Source organism: Chanos chanos, chromosome 8 (genome assembly GCF_902362185.1).
Source record: "Chanos chanos chromosome 8, fChaCha1.1, whole genome shotgun sequence".
Lineage (NCBI taxonomy): Eukaryota > Metazoa > Chordata > Actinopteri > Gonorynchiformes > Chanidae > Chanos > Chanos chanos.
Genome location: NC_044502.1, coordinates 19,387,531 through 19,401,331, shown reverse-complemented (window position 1 = coordinate 19,401,331; position 13,801 = coordinate 19,387,531). Strand labels below are relative to the sequence as shown.

Here is a 13,801-nt window from a genome sequence, read left to right as displayed (position 1 = left end):
CTCAGGCATACTAAATGTTCATTTTGCACTAGTGCAAGATGTCTGTTTAGTAACAGAGTGAGACACTTTGTTAGATACTTCCTGATAGTAAAATAAATGCTGGGGCTAAATCATACCCTTTTCCCTGCTCAGAAGAGCTTTTCTGAAGGCAGAATGCAGATACAAAATGAACACAATGCAACTATTATACAATTACATTAGTATGAGCCTGGAGTGAGGTCACAAGCACAGAGGGAATTGGTTATGGTTTATAACTTGCTTTTTTGAAATCTCAAAAGTTATAGTTGAGAGTGGCAATGTGTATTAATAACATGTCCAAAGATGAGATTTCTTTCTCAGCTGATATTTGTGTAGACCTGAGAGCCCATCTGCTGATGAATATTATTTTAATTTAAATATTTTGACTATCATTGGCTGTCAGTCTTGGAAGTGAAGAATGCAGCTTTCTTTTAATCTTTCAATAAAATGCCCTGGTATTAATCATGCAACAAATCTTTTGCCGTGTAGTGACTGTGGTCCATCAGTCAGGGCTGTACAAACAGTACAAACTGTAGACTAAACACTGCCTGATATTCTTTAATACTTTAGACAGCTGGACAAACTTTCTTCACAGACCATATTATGTACTAACCTATAATGCTAGGACACTTGCCATGGAGGGAAACTCTGCAAAAACTGGAAACTGGTGCCACTTAGTGGTTACTTATAAAATATTTATAATGAGACATCTATTAAGGATATGGTGGGTGTGAATGAGGAAAGTATTTGAAAATCTGAGTAACTGTATGAATTAATGAATGTAGTAATCAACTGATAGATCCAGTATATGTGTAAGAGACAAGAAAACAATATTGTAGAAGGCTTGATTAATGTCCTATACCTAGGGACTTTTCTGGACATAGTATCGATATGTATTTCCGTACCTGTGCTGAAATTCTTGGAAGTCTTCATGACATATGGGAAAAATGATCAATTCTTAAATGTATTGCGATTCTCTCAAAAGATTTTGCATCAGTGCAGAAAGTGTAGTCATAATAGGACTTTGACATGGGCTCATGCAAAAATCTTTTTACTGAAGACTGTGAACAGTACCAGAAATGTCTAATAAAAAAACAAAAAATTGCCGAAATTTGTGTTCTGAAATGGGTGAGAGACGTTATGCATACAGTTAACCAGGTTTATTGAAGCACAAAGGCAGAATCACAGACTGGGATACCAGACAGAATGCAAGGATGCTCAGACAGGCAGATTCACAACATTCAGGCAAAAAAAAGGAAAGAAAAATATATACACAACAGAAGACCATGGTAAATGAACAGAAATGAACAGAAAACAAGTGTAACAGATCATTAAATGATTAACTGATAGAGCCAAAGAAAACAAGGCACTAAAACAGTGAAAACTAAACACTAAATGGCCGCCAGAGGGGGACATTGTGTTGCATGAAATTGTGATGTAAGAAATAAGTAAATGTTTTAGCTTTTTGAACTTAAATCTTTTTTAACATATTGTAAAATCTTTGAATATTCTATTTTAAGGAAAATGTATCTAGTGATGTATATTATTTGGGGCTTGACTCACAGGTGTTTATTCTTTCTTATGCCAGTAAATTACAAGCTGACTAGCTAGCATGTTTTCTCAATGTGCTCATTTAAGCCAGTGTCACAACCTCTGCTTTCCCAAGAACATCTATCTATCTATCTATCTATCTATCTATCTATCTATCTATCTATCTATCTATCTATCTATCATTAGATACCCATAGTTATCACCTTTGTTGCCAATATATCTCATCATTTGTTTGACCAGTGGACGTGAAATATAAGGTAACTATCCAGCAAAAGGACATAAGTGTGATTGGTGGTGCCACTGGGATGTGATCTGAAAGAATTTCTTGGCTTAAGGCCAAACATGAACTACTGGGTAAATGTATGCTTAGTGCAAGTGCTTGAAGATCAGTGGTCTGGGGAAGCTGCAGGTTGATGTGGGCCTATTCAATGACCTCTCATACTCTCCAATGAAGAAGCAGGCAAGGGAGGAATCCAATCTAGAATGAAACATCCATGGTAAAATGTGGGACTACTGTCATCAGCTCCTTCTTTTAGCACTATTATGCAAGAGTTGTCTCTTCCCATCCTGTCTTCCATGGATGTTACTTTATCACTAAAAAAAAAACAACAGTTTATCCATTGCTGAATTCACTCATCCAGTTATATAGCTTTTGAAAACTGAATGTGGTCTGCATGGAGGCTACTTTGTGGCCATGAATACTTAAAACAAAGTTTGTAGGTTTTGGTTTGCTGTTCTCTAAGACTATGAACTGTGTACACTGTAAACTCAAATTTTCATCTCATGTTCCTCTATAAAAGGTTTTAAAGCCCCTCCAAGACAGATACACAGTAATTGTCTTCAACTCCTTGACAGTGTGTTATCACAAACCTGCATGCTCCAGACAAAAGGTTCTCATTTGGATTTCAATATATTATTTTTACACCATGTTGTTTTATACTGTTATGGAGACGAGGACATTGAACAAACTAGTATTTACAAATTTCAGATAAAACGAAAAATTGAATTTGTGAAAAGTAATCTGAATAGTGCACAGTAATCAACGGTTCTTAGTCTTCTTAGACTCTGAATAGCATGATGGACCTTGGTTAACTCTGAATGCCATGGCAAACGTTGTCTGTGCTTGGTAATAGCTAGTGTAGGAGCCATTTATACAATGTCTATGCATAACCCTTGTTGCTTGTTTTTTCTGGCACATTTCTCATCACTGTAGGGTTGGCGGTGGGTCACTTGGATCAAAATCAGTTGCACTTTGGATTATTTTGGATTAGATATTATTTTTCCAAAGTAATGGTTTCGGTGAAAAATCCAAGGTTCTGACACCAAGAACACTTTGGCATGTATAACTGAAACTGTGTTCAGTTTATAACGGTTTATAATATGTAGAACTCTCAACTGCATGACACTTTTTTTCTAAGTGTCATGGCTCAAAAGCTAACACCATTTGATTAGTCAAGCATTAACTGATGTAAGTTCATAAATTTGCTGATATAAAAATGTTTGACATTGCACTTTTGAGATGGTCCCTCAGTTGTGTACACCTCCACATGCGTTTTCATGTTATCCCAATCAGATACCTGAAGATTTTATTGCCCTTACTGGGAAGGTTAAAGCCATCGAGACATCTTCTTTATTTCAGACTGATTGCAATTCGAAAGTGCTTGGGATTTAGACAGTAATTTATATCCATTTATTTCTTACATATTTTGTTTATTTATGTATTTATGGAAACACCATCGAATCAACTTCACGGCAGTAATGGAAATGGGATATTTATTTATTCCATGACTGGCTTCAATTATTGAAGATATTCATATGTCATTTTCTTGGAGGTAAGACATAACAAATTTGCTTTGAGTAACAGGCAAACAGCATTTCTGAAGTACCTTAATAGATTTGAAGGTGAGGGGTTTTTGTTAAGCATTTTGCGGCTGTGATAGCTACTACGGCCACAGTGATTAACACCTTGACAAAAACCCCTGTGCCAGTGAATCAGTAACTGTGTAGATATAATGAATTATGGAAAGTTTGTAAAAGTAACACGCGCCTATATCCAATGAATAAAATTACACATAATGTTTTTTTGTTTTGTTTTCTTTCTTTATTAAGAGTAATCATTAGCTATTTTGATCAAACGGTTTACTTAAATTGTATCTTTCCCCCCTTAAGCCTACCTATCTTTTAATTATTATTTTGGAACATTTTAGAATCCATATCAAAGACAGCAAATCTTACTACTGTAGTGTATTTTCGCTGCAGAATTTATTAATTTCACAACCAATCATTTAGTGATCAGTTCACAACTCTTTAATGATTAGCTTGCAAAGATTACACTAATATTAAATGAATCAATTTTGATTAATAACATATGCATGAAAAATTCTAATAAATATTGTTATAAAAAAGGCATTAGGTATTTTAGCTATTTTCTTTTAAATTAATCTAATTCAAATGACTTTTAATGTAACAATTTATCTTTTGAATTATTTATCTATTGAATTTTTAAATCCATACTACATAGATAAAACCTTACGCTTTAAGCTACGTCCACACTGAGTCAGGTAAATTTGAAAACGCAGATTTTATGTTCAAACTTTTGCCAGTGTCATAGCAACCGTACATCATCGTCTCTGAAACTCTCTGTTTCCCCTGTCCACACTACAAGTGTGGACAGAAGGGCTAAACGGAGACATAATTATGCATTTTCAAATTTACCCGGCTTAGTGTTTACATAGCTTTAGTCTGAGTCTTTAGAAAGGCAGAGGTTTTTGTAATGGTGTGTAACTCTGTGGGTAACTGGGGTGGCACAGTGATATCTGCCCTCACAAAAACCTCAAACAGCACTGGCATTGGACTGTAAAACAGAACTGACACCATGTTTATTCAAAATGTTCAAATATATAACAGTGAAACAGCACACAGGATTCTGAACTCTGCTATCCAGGAATACGCATCTTTACTTGAGTAAATCATGTTCTATAATGCAATATAGAGTACAGAAAGGTACCTATTCTTTACATAGTTTAAACAAAGACATGTTTGTTTCATACATGTAACTGTTATAGTTTAGGTAGGTTAATTTTCATATTCATAATTTTATTGAAAACTGAAAATATTATGCAATTTAACTGTTCTCAGGACATCACTTTGTTTAAACAGATGTGAGGCAATGCTTACAATACTTATGCAATAGTTACTTATTTTGCAATGTTTCCAAAATATCTCCCCAGTTATTTCAAGTTACTGTAAAATAAACTTAAGTCTCTGTATGTCTGTAAAGCACACAAGTCTCTACTTTGAAGCACAATATCACTGTCATGAATGGTGCCACTGCCATGGTTCACTCACATAAAGAACCTCAAGTCACTATTATTGCCTTACCCATTAATTTACTAACACTGGAGCAGTTCTGTCCTCTGTGGATAATTTTCTGAAGGGTCATAATTATGCTTAATCAAATGATGAAAGAGAAACAGTGGTCCCTCTCAGATGAAGGGTTTTTGTATTTGTGTATGTCACTTGCAATTTATATTTATGTACATCACTGCTTTTTTGGGTAGCAGCCATGCTTACTCACCAAAAAAAAATCATATAGAATACCTACTAGAACCCCAAAATGGCAGCATGTAGTTTAATGCTCACCAAATGGGATAACTGTACCTAAAGGTGTACAGATACTGGAGTATGAATATCAGAATGTATTGAAACACATGATACTGTATTTAAACAGGGATAAACTGTATCAAATTGAATCACTGGGTGCTTAAATATATCTTTCCTATATCGGACCATGTGTCGAGATGCATACTGGTCTCAGAAAGAGAGATAGACACCCCTGATGGACATTAGTCACCTTTGACACTGTGCAACATCTAAAAGTTCAAATGAATTCTGAAGTCTAACTTTTTAATTCTGTAGTTCATTTGCACTTTCACGTGATCCATAAACCATTTCTGTGAAAATACTCCAAATGAAAAGGTTTCAGTTACATTGGGCTCCTTGATTCTTCTTGCATTTTGTTTTCAAGTTATGTTAGCACGGAAACCAGACCAGAGTAATTCTTGTTTCACATGCTCCAGGTGTTTCCTGGCCCTGTCATTGCTATGGGAACCTAAGAGTCTTGTGTGAGTTAAGAAATCTTTGAAAATTCATCACTGCTGAAAGTGAAGAAAAACCCAATACCACCTTGGTTTAATATAATTTTGCAGAAGACAACATAATCTTAAAAAATATTTACATATCCATAGCAACCAAAGATTATCCAGTGTAATCTTATTCATAAAAATGAATATGTTTTGTATCATAGCGGTAATATATCAGTGAATATTGTAATAGTGACCATTCAAATATTTCTGACCTGAGAAATTAAGCATTATGTTATTAGTCACCTGACTGATGCTTAGGCATATGTAATATTCTACTTTATTATGGCCATAGAGTGGTACTTAACTTTTTGAGATAGCTCATCTGTCCACTGAAGGCATGCAATGCAGCCTGTCCTACTGACAGCCTAAAGCATCCTAGAACAGACAACATCCTGACCTGCAGACAGACCAAAGCATCAGAGAAAATCTTATCCTGAAAACAATTTAATGAAGGAGAGCACATTTCTATCATACACACAATTTAAAGCATCAGAGCGGATAAATGTAGTAAGGCATTCTAGGGAACTTCCTGTGTATCCTGTGTAAGTAAAAATAAGAGCAAAAGTGAAAATGTCAGTAAAATGTTCAATCTTCACACTTGGACTCCAAGATAAGATTTCTTGGGTGCCTGCACATTAGGGGTTGCACAGATTACTTGAGCATTCAAACTCTTGGGCAGTTACATCAGTTCTCGGGTTTCTACATTAACGTTGAATACTCGTTAATCACGTGGTGCTAGATCTCACGCACACTCAGTTTCCAGTTTAAACCCTTGGTAAACAAGAGGAAGGATGGCTACAGCAGAAAAAGGTAAATCAATTGTTTGGAAGTTCTTTGATTAAACATGATAAACATGCACAGAGCCGGCCCGATGGATAAGCGAACTAAGCGGCTGCTTAAGGCCCCCTGGCCACCAGAGGAACCCAAGAGCGCTTGAAATGTCCCACAAGAGAGCTTGAATTATCTTTTTTTTTTTTTCCTGTGATGTCAATGTTAATAGTAATCATATGAGAACACAATATTATGTTCTTGCTATCTACTAGCTACTACTACTGGTTTAATCAATTCCTGATGCCTTTTTTAGAGCTGGTGTCACATTAACTGCATTTTGATGCAAGCACAGTCAGTCAGATTACCGATAGGTTACAGTCTTCTGCTCTGTGTTGATTGAAAAAGCAGCAGAATATTAATCTCGTAAAAAAGGACATATCCTTCTCGAGCAGAGAACAGAAAGAAGGAGAAAAAAGACTTTTGCATGTTGCATTTTTTTTAAAACCAAAAAGCAATTAAAGTGGTTAACTTTTTTTTCCAAAACATTGTCTGCTGGTTTGCTTTCTTACTTTTCAGTACACCACATTCAGTATGTCACTTACCATAGTACTAGGGCTGTACTGAAAAATTCGAAACTTCAAAGCTGTGTTCATTGAATTGGAATTTGATTGTGAAATTACGCATGCGATTATTAGGATGGGTGCTCAGTTGCAATTTTAAGGTTACTGCTGCTGTAATACAAGAAATTTGGTTAAAGCAGCCTACTTTTATCATCATTTAGCATAAACAATTTTGCCTATAAACACATTTGCACTTTTTGAACTTCAGCCTTGTGTTGCCTTCCATAAAGGCGTCATAAATTTGCGCGTAAGATAGGAATAGCGTTCTTTCATGATCCTCAGTCCTGGACCAAAAAAAGTCCAAAAAAATGGTTTGGAAGTATTTTAAGCATACTGATAATGGTTAAAAAATAAATAAGTAAATAAAGCAGAGTGCCAGAAAGGCAAGATAAAAGTATTCATAGGTTTATTTCTGAATTTGTAAAATGGCTGTCTTAGTAAATTAAGGTCTACAATATCATTAGTTACAATCAACTTTAGCCTGCTGCACAGATTATCACTGAATAATCATTTGTGAATGTTTAAGATTAAAAGCCATAGAAGGGTAAAACCATGCCAGGCTTACACTGGCATAATGTAAGAAACACAGCTACAACTAATATGATTGATAATGAGCCTGACAGATTTAAAGCAGATGTGCGAATGATCAAGCATTGACAATAGTCAATAGTATTGTGGTGCTGAGGCGGTGGGGGCCCCCAAATCCAATTCTGCTCAGGGCCCCATAAAGCTTGGGCCAGCCCTGAACATGCAACAGTTGTGAGTAGTGGACGGATTTCTCAAGGATGGCTCTAACATCAAGTCTGTTCTATAACAGACACTAGTGTGGTTAAACAGATTGTTGTTAAAAAATAGATGCAAGCAAATATGATTTAATTTTTATGTCAGTTAGGCAACATGGTCTTCCTCAAGGATCACAGGTCTTTATCACTTAATCTTACAAATGGACGGTGCACTCCTATGATAAAATTTTGGCAAAAGGCACACAGCATAAAACCATTCTGAATGTAAAAATGTAAAACTAAACTAAATGTATCAAGAGTATATTTCTGATAATTAGAAGAACTAGTCGTAGGATGCATCACATAATATGGATTAATAAAAATTTGCAACTAAACCAGATGAACAGTCTTTATTAAGTGAGTGTACAATAGGAGTGATATTAAAGAATTTAGGGAGATTAAGTACCAGGTATGACGCCCCATTCTGGACAAGCTCTGGTGCTTTCAGAGTACAAGTAAGCCAACCAACAAGGGTGTTGCAGTATTCCACTTTGGAGAATGACATTGATTTGAATTAGGTGTTGGAAAGTGTCTCCAGAGAAATGGAAGAAATGTTTGGATGTAATGCCACGCATCTATAAAACTGAATTATCTATGAGATATGATAGACGAATAACAGCCTGCAGGCTCAGTCTGTCTTTTGGCTATCATAGAGCAAGATATGGTGATATTGTTCATTGTGATTCAGAGGACATGGAGCAAACAGTGTTTCCCCCAGTAGAATGGGAGCTCTGTGTGGTCAAGATTAAGTCTGGGATGATGATCAACACTAAAGTTTCAGAGATGAAAGCAGTTAGTCTACCTGTTATTTCTGATTGCTTAATTGTAATTGCTCGTAATTATGTCATCAGTGGCCAAGCCTAACAAGTAGGCTATCTCAAAATGAAAGAGAAATTAATCTTACACCAAAAGAACTGTTAACCCTGTTAATTGCAAACAGTTTGAAAACCTATTTATGTTAGGGATAAATGACACAAAGTCGATGTAGGCCTTTACTAAATAGAATATTTTGACATAGGCTACATATTTTTAAGTGATGAAAGGTAGCTTCATATGCTTAGATGCCAGAGTTTATGGTCTAATAACAATTATCTGACTCAGCCAGATTTAATATGCTGCACTGCATGTACATGCTGACTCAAAACTTGCTTACACGAGTTGAGACTAGACATGAGATTTGATCATAGCATCCGCTCATGTCCACATTAATAAATACTGAGCTTTGCGTGGAAATGACCGTCTGCCCAGTTTTCTGTTGTATGTTTGTTTTGTAAATGAGGGCCAAATTGCGGAGAGAGAAGAGTTGGGGTTTGAAGACACATCCTTGAAGAACGCTGATTCAGAGCGTATATGGAGATGATGTGAGCCTCTCAATGTGACCTCTTATTGACAGTCTTGAATTAATGAGATGAAAATGAAAAAGACGTACACATTTCCTTTGATAATCTCGTCATTGGAATTCCTTGACATACTCTTCTGTCCACTTCAGAACTTCATTTATTAACCAGTTTTTAAATGTAAGACCTAAATTGTATCAATCAGTTTTTTATTTATGATATTTGTGCAAAAAAAGTCTAATAAATGTGCCCCCAAGTCCCCCCAACCTGCCTCCTCCCATGTTTCAGGTCTCTTTGGGGCTCATTTCTTGATTGAAATGTTTTTGTAATGGGTTATATGTCTGTGTATCTGGGGGTGGGGGACACAGTGATATCTGCCCTTGCAAAAACTCTAGAAAGCTTTGGTATGCTACAAAAAATCAAAGCTAACTACATATTTCTTCAAAAATATCAAAAACTGGTCAAAACATATAGTAGTGCAATAGTACGTAAGATTCTACATTCTCATGTTTGGAAATACGCATCTTGACTTTCTAAGTCACTTGTGAATCATAAGGGAATACAGAACACGGAGCAACCACAGTTCCTTACACAGTGTAAACAAAACTTAAAAACCTAAGTAAAAAAAATGTTAAAACTTAAAACTTAAATAAACAATTACCCCATACATTACTTTTAAATTTAGGCAGTTAAATTTCATATTCATAATTTATGTTCAAAAACTGAAAAACATCCTTTTGAAGAAAGACTGTCAGCAACATATCTAAGTGGTGAATAAGATATTAAACAATACTCACATATTTTTTTCAGTAAAAAACAAAAAACAAAAAAAACAAAAAAACCAAGAAACAAAAATAAAAAAAAAAAACTTTTTTTTTTTCCTCTGAAACTTCATACTAAAACATGTATAACTGGTTTTATTGTGCTTTTCTTGTCTTCACTGCAGGTTGTTTGCAACACTGTGTCTTCATGTTACTAAAGAATATGCTGAAATAAGCCTCTCCTTTGAAATACCTGTTTTTGTATGGCAAAATATCACTGTGGTGGATGGAACCACAGTGGTTTACACCCACACAAAAACTTCAGTTCGTTTGTGTTGCCTTAACCATTACTTTTCAAACACTGGACCAGCTCTCTTTTAAATATATCTTTTTCTTAAGAGTCAGGATCATACAGAACCAAACAGGATAAGGAACCATCCTGCACAGATGAAGTTTATTTGCAGTTTTTATTTGCAGAAAATATGGATTGCCCACTAGAACTTGCACTAGAAAATGACAGCAAATCCCTCTGTACTTTAACACTAAGTTCGGACAGAAGCCAAATGAGTTGAAGTTTAAACCAATGGGAATAATATATGTACATTTACTTAAGGATATGTTTATTCATTTTAGAATTTATTTGAAATTCAATTTATTCCATAAGCCAATTGTATCAGAATATTCCACATGGAAATTATGCATTTCTCTTCTTGCAGTTTGTTTATGTCAGAATTTATGTTCAGACAGAAACTGGACTTGTAATTTTCCATTCACACACTACAGGTGCTTCCTGTCTCAGTTGTTGCTATGAGAACCTAATAGTCTTGTGTGAGCTTGCAAAGGCTGTAATTATAGTCACTGAAAAAAAGAACATTATATACTGTATAATCCAGTAAAAATGTATACATATTGAGTAAATAATCAAACAAACAAGCAAACAAGAAAACAAAAAAAAGAAAAAGAAAAGAAAAAGAAAAAAAAGAAAAGAGAAGAAAAAAGAAAAAAAACTCTCTGTAGTCTAATTCATAAGAAACATTTGTGTGGTATCATAATGGTAATGTGTTTATCACTGCATATTGTAGTGATGCGACTGACCCTACAGACTGATAAACACATTAGAGCCCACTCTATCTATACAGTTTAAAAAGTCAGAGCAGATACACATATCTAAAATTTTAAAATTAAAATTACTTTGTGCGCTCCAGTTAGAAGTCTCAAGCAGACAGCAGTAAACTTTATAATTACAGTTTTTTTTCTGATCACATAATGTTCACAAAATATTCAGATGACCCATGGAAAATAGCAGTAAATCAGCAGAGATTAGATAACAGATGCTGAGGTATGTCTGAAAGACACATGTCTTCAGTCTGTGCTTGAAAACAAACAAAGATTCTGAAGTTCCCACTGAAATGGAACAGTCAGTCCAGCTAATAGTGCACAATGTGAGAAAAATCAAATTCTGGTGTAATGAGGAAAGGAATGACATTGAAGACTTTAAGGAGATCAAATACCAGGTATGGCAGTTTAATGGTACAGGTAATTTGGAAACGATATTTGTTTGAATTAGTGGTTGGGACATGTCTCTGGTGATAAGGATAAATTGTTCCACTGTGACACAGCATATGTCTGTGAGGCAAAATGGTGGATGAGAAGTGTTATGCAAGTTACAGTCAACATTCTACTGTGAATCTTCGGCAGAGTGAGACACGGTGATATTATGCACTGTGAATCTTTGACAGAGTGAGACACGGTGATATTATGCACTGTGAATGACAGAGTGAGACACGGTGATATTATGCACTGTGAATCTTTGACAGAGTGAGACACGGTGATATTATGCACTGTGAATCTTTGACAGAGTGAGACACGGTGATATTATGCACTGTGAATCTTTGACAGAGTGAGACACGGTGATATTATGCACTGTGAATGACAGAGTGAGACACGGTGATATTATGCACTGTGAATCTTTGACAGAGTGAGACACGGTGATATTATGCACTGTGAATCTTTGACAGAGTGAGACACGGTGATATTATGCACTGTGAATCTTTGACAGAGTGAGACACGGTGATATTATGCACTGTGAATCTTTGACAGAGTGAGACACGGTGATATTATGCACTGTGAATGACAGAGTGAGACACGGTGATATTATGCACTGTGAATCTTTGACAGAGTGAGACACGGTGATATTATGCACTGTGAATGACAGAGTGAGACACGGTGATATTATGCACTGTGAATCTTTGACAGAGTGAGACACGGTGATATTATGCACTGTGAATCTTTGACAGAGTGAGACACGGTGATATTATGCACTGTGAATCTTTGACAGAGTGAGACACGGTGATATTATGCACTGTGAATCTTTGACAGAGTGAGACACGGTGATATTATGCACTGTGAATCTTTGACAGAGTGAGACACGGTGATATTAGGCGCTTTCGCACCGAACAGTTCTAGGGTCTAATTCGATAGGAACTACCCCCTGTGGAGCTTCCCCTAGAACTACATTCGTTCTAGGGCCTTTTTTCTGTTTGCTTTCGCACCGCCAGTAGGAACGCTGAAGTGACGTAAGCCGGCCGACGGTATAGCAGCTAAGAGCTGTTGTTTACGACTAACCAGGATAGCTGCACATTTTGAAGTACAAATTTAATGACTTTTAAGACCTTTTAAATACCTCCAAAAGGAAAAAAAGAACCATTACTGCGGCAAAAGAAATCGACAAACTAGACTACAGTATACACAATGAGTTTTATTGAATTTGAATGACAGAAATATTGATAGCACATTAGATAACTTATAACTGCCTTCTCATTAACGAAAATAAAACTGTATGGCGATAGACCCAGTCCAATGGAAAAAATAATTTCCCAATGCATTTATGCATTTACCACCACAGTAGCAGTGAATGACTTGATGGGCATAGTACTCTTCGGGTGCTAGCATAGCGCTTGTGCCTGACGCTTACTCGCAGCATTGTGGTTTTTTTTTTTCTTTTTCCCCGCCACAGCCCTCAAATCGTAAGCTGGATAAACACATTCTTATTTTAGGTTAAAATGCGGATCAAAGCCACACAAGCGGACACACAAGCACCTACCGAAGCGGAATGTACGCTACCTCTTCAATGTACAAAATGGTCGTTGCAAAATGGTCATTGTTGGGGGATATAAAATACCGGTAAAATAAAACATAAAAACCATGTGTCCCCTCCTACAATTACAGACATTTTAAGACATTTTTAGGCATGAATATCAAAAACAAAATGTAATACGGTCCAAGACTTTATATTTTGCACGGATCTTTAAAAATGGTGCTTGCAATCATCTTATACCTGCATCTGGTCCAATGGCTGTACACCTAAGTCACAAGGTTCCTATTGCGCTGCGAAAGTACCTACCCTGAAGTAGGAGCTAAAAAAGCCCCTCAAAACAGCGTTCTAAGAACTATAATCGTTCTAAGTTCCTGCGGTGCGAACACGCGAGAAAGGGGGTACCTTCTCCAACAGTTCTAAGAACTATGGAAAAGTTCCTCTGGTGCGAAAGCACCTATTATGCACTGTGAATCTTTGACAGAGTGAGACACGGTGATATTATGCACTGTGAATGACAGAGTGAGACACGGTGATATTATGCACTGTGAATCTTTGACAGAGTGAGACACGGTGATATTATGCACTGTGGAGCAGAGGCTGTGGAGCAAACAGTCTTTCCCAGAAAGACAAAGACAGACTTTATATCTAAGGAAGTTCAAAACACAATTCAAGGGCAGAGTCAAATTTATTGGTAGCTGTTCACAGTGATCAGTAAAGTC

At 36.1% G+C, this 13,801-nt stretch overlaps 1 protein-coding gene across 1 annotated transcript in view; it reads left to right on the top strand.

Moving 5' to 3' along the window:
* Positions 1-13,801, top strand: part of LOC115819407 (uncharacterized) — a 144,062-nt gene that overhangs the window by 53,309 nt on the left and 76,952 nt on the right. The gene's annotated exons all lie outside the window — the stretch shown is intronic.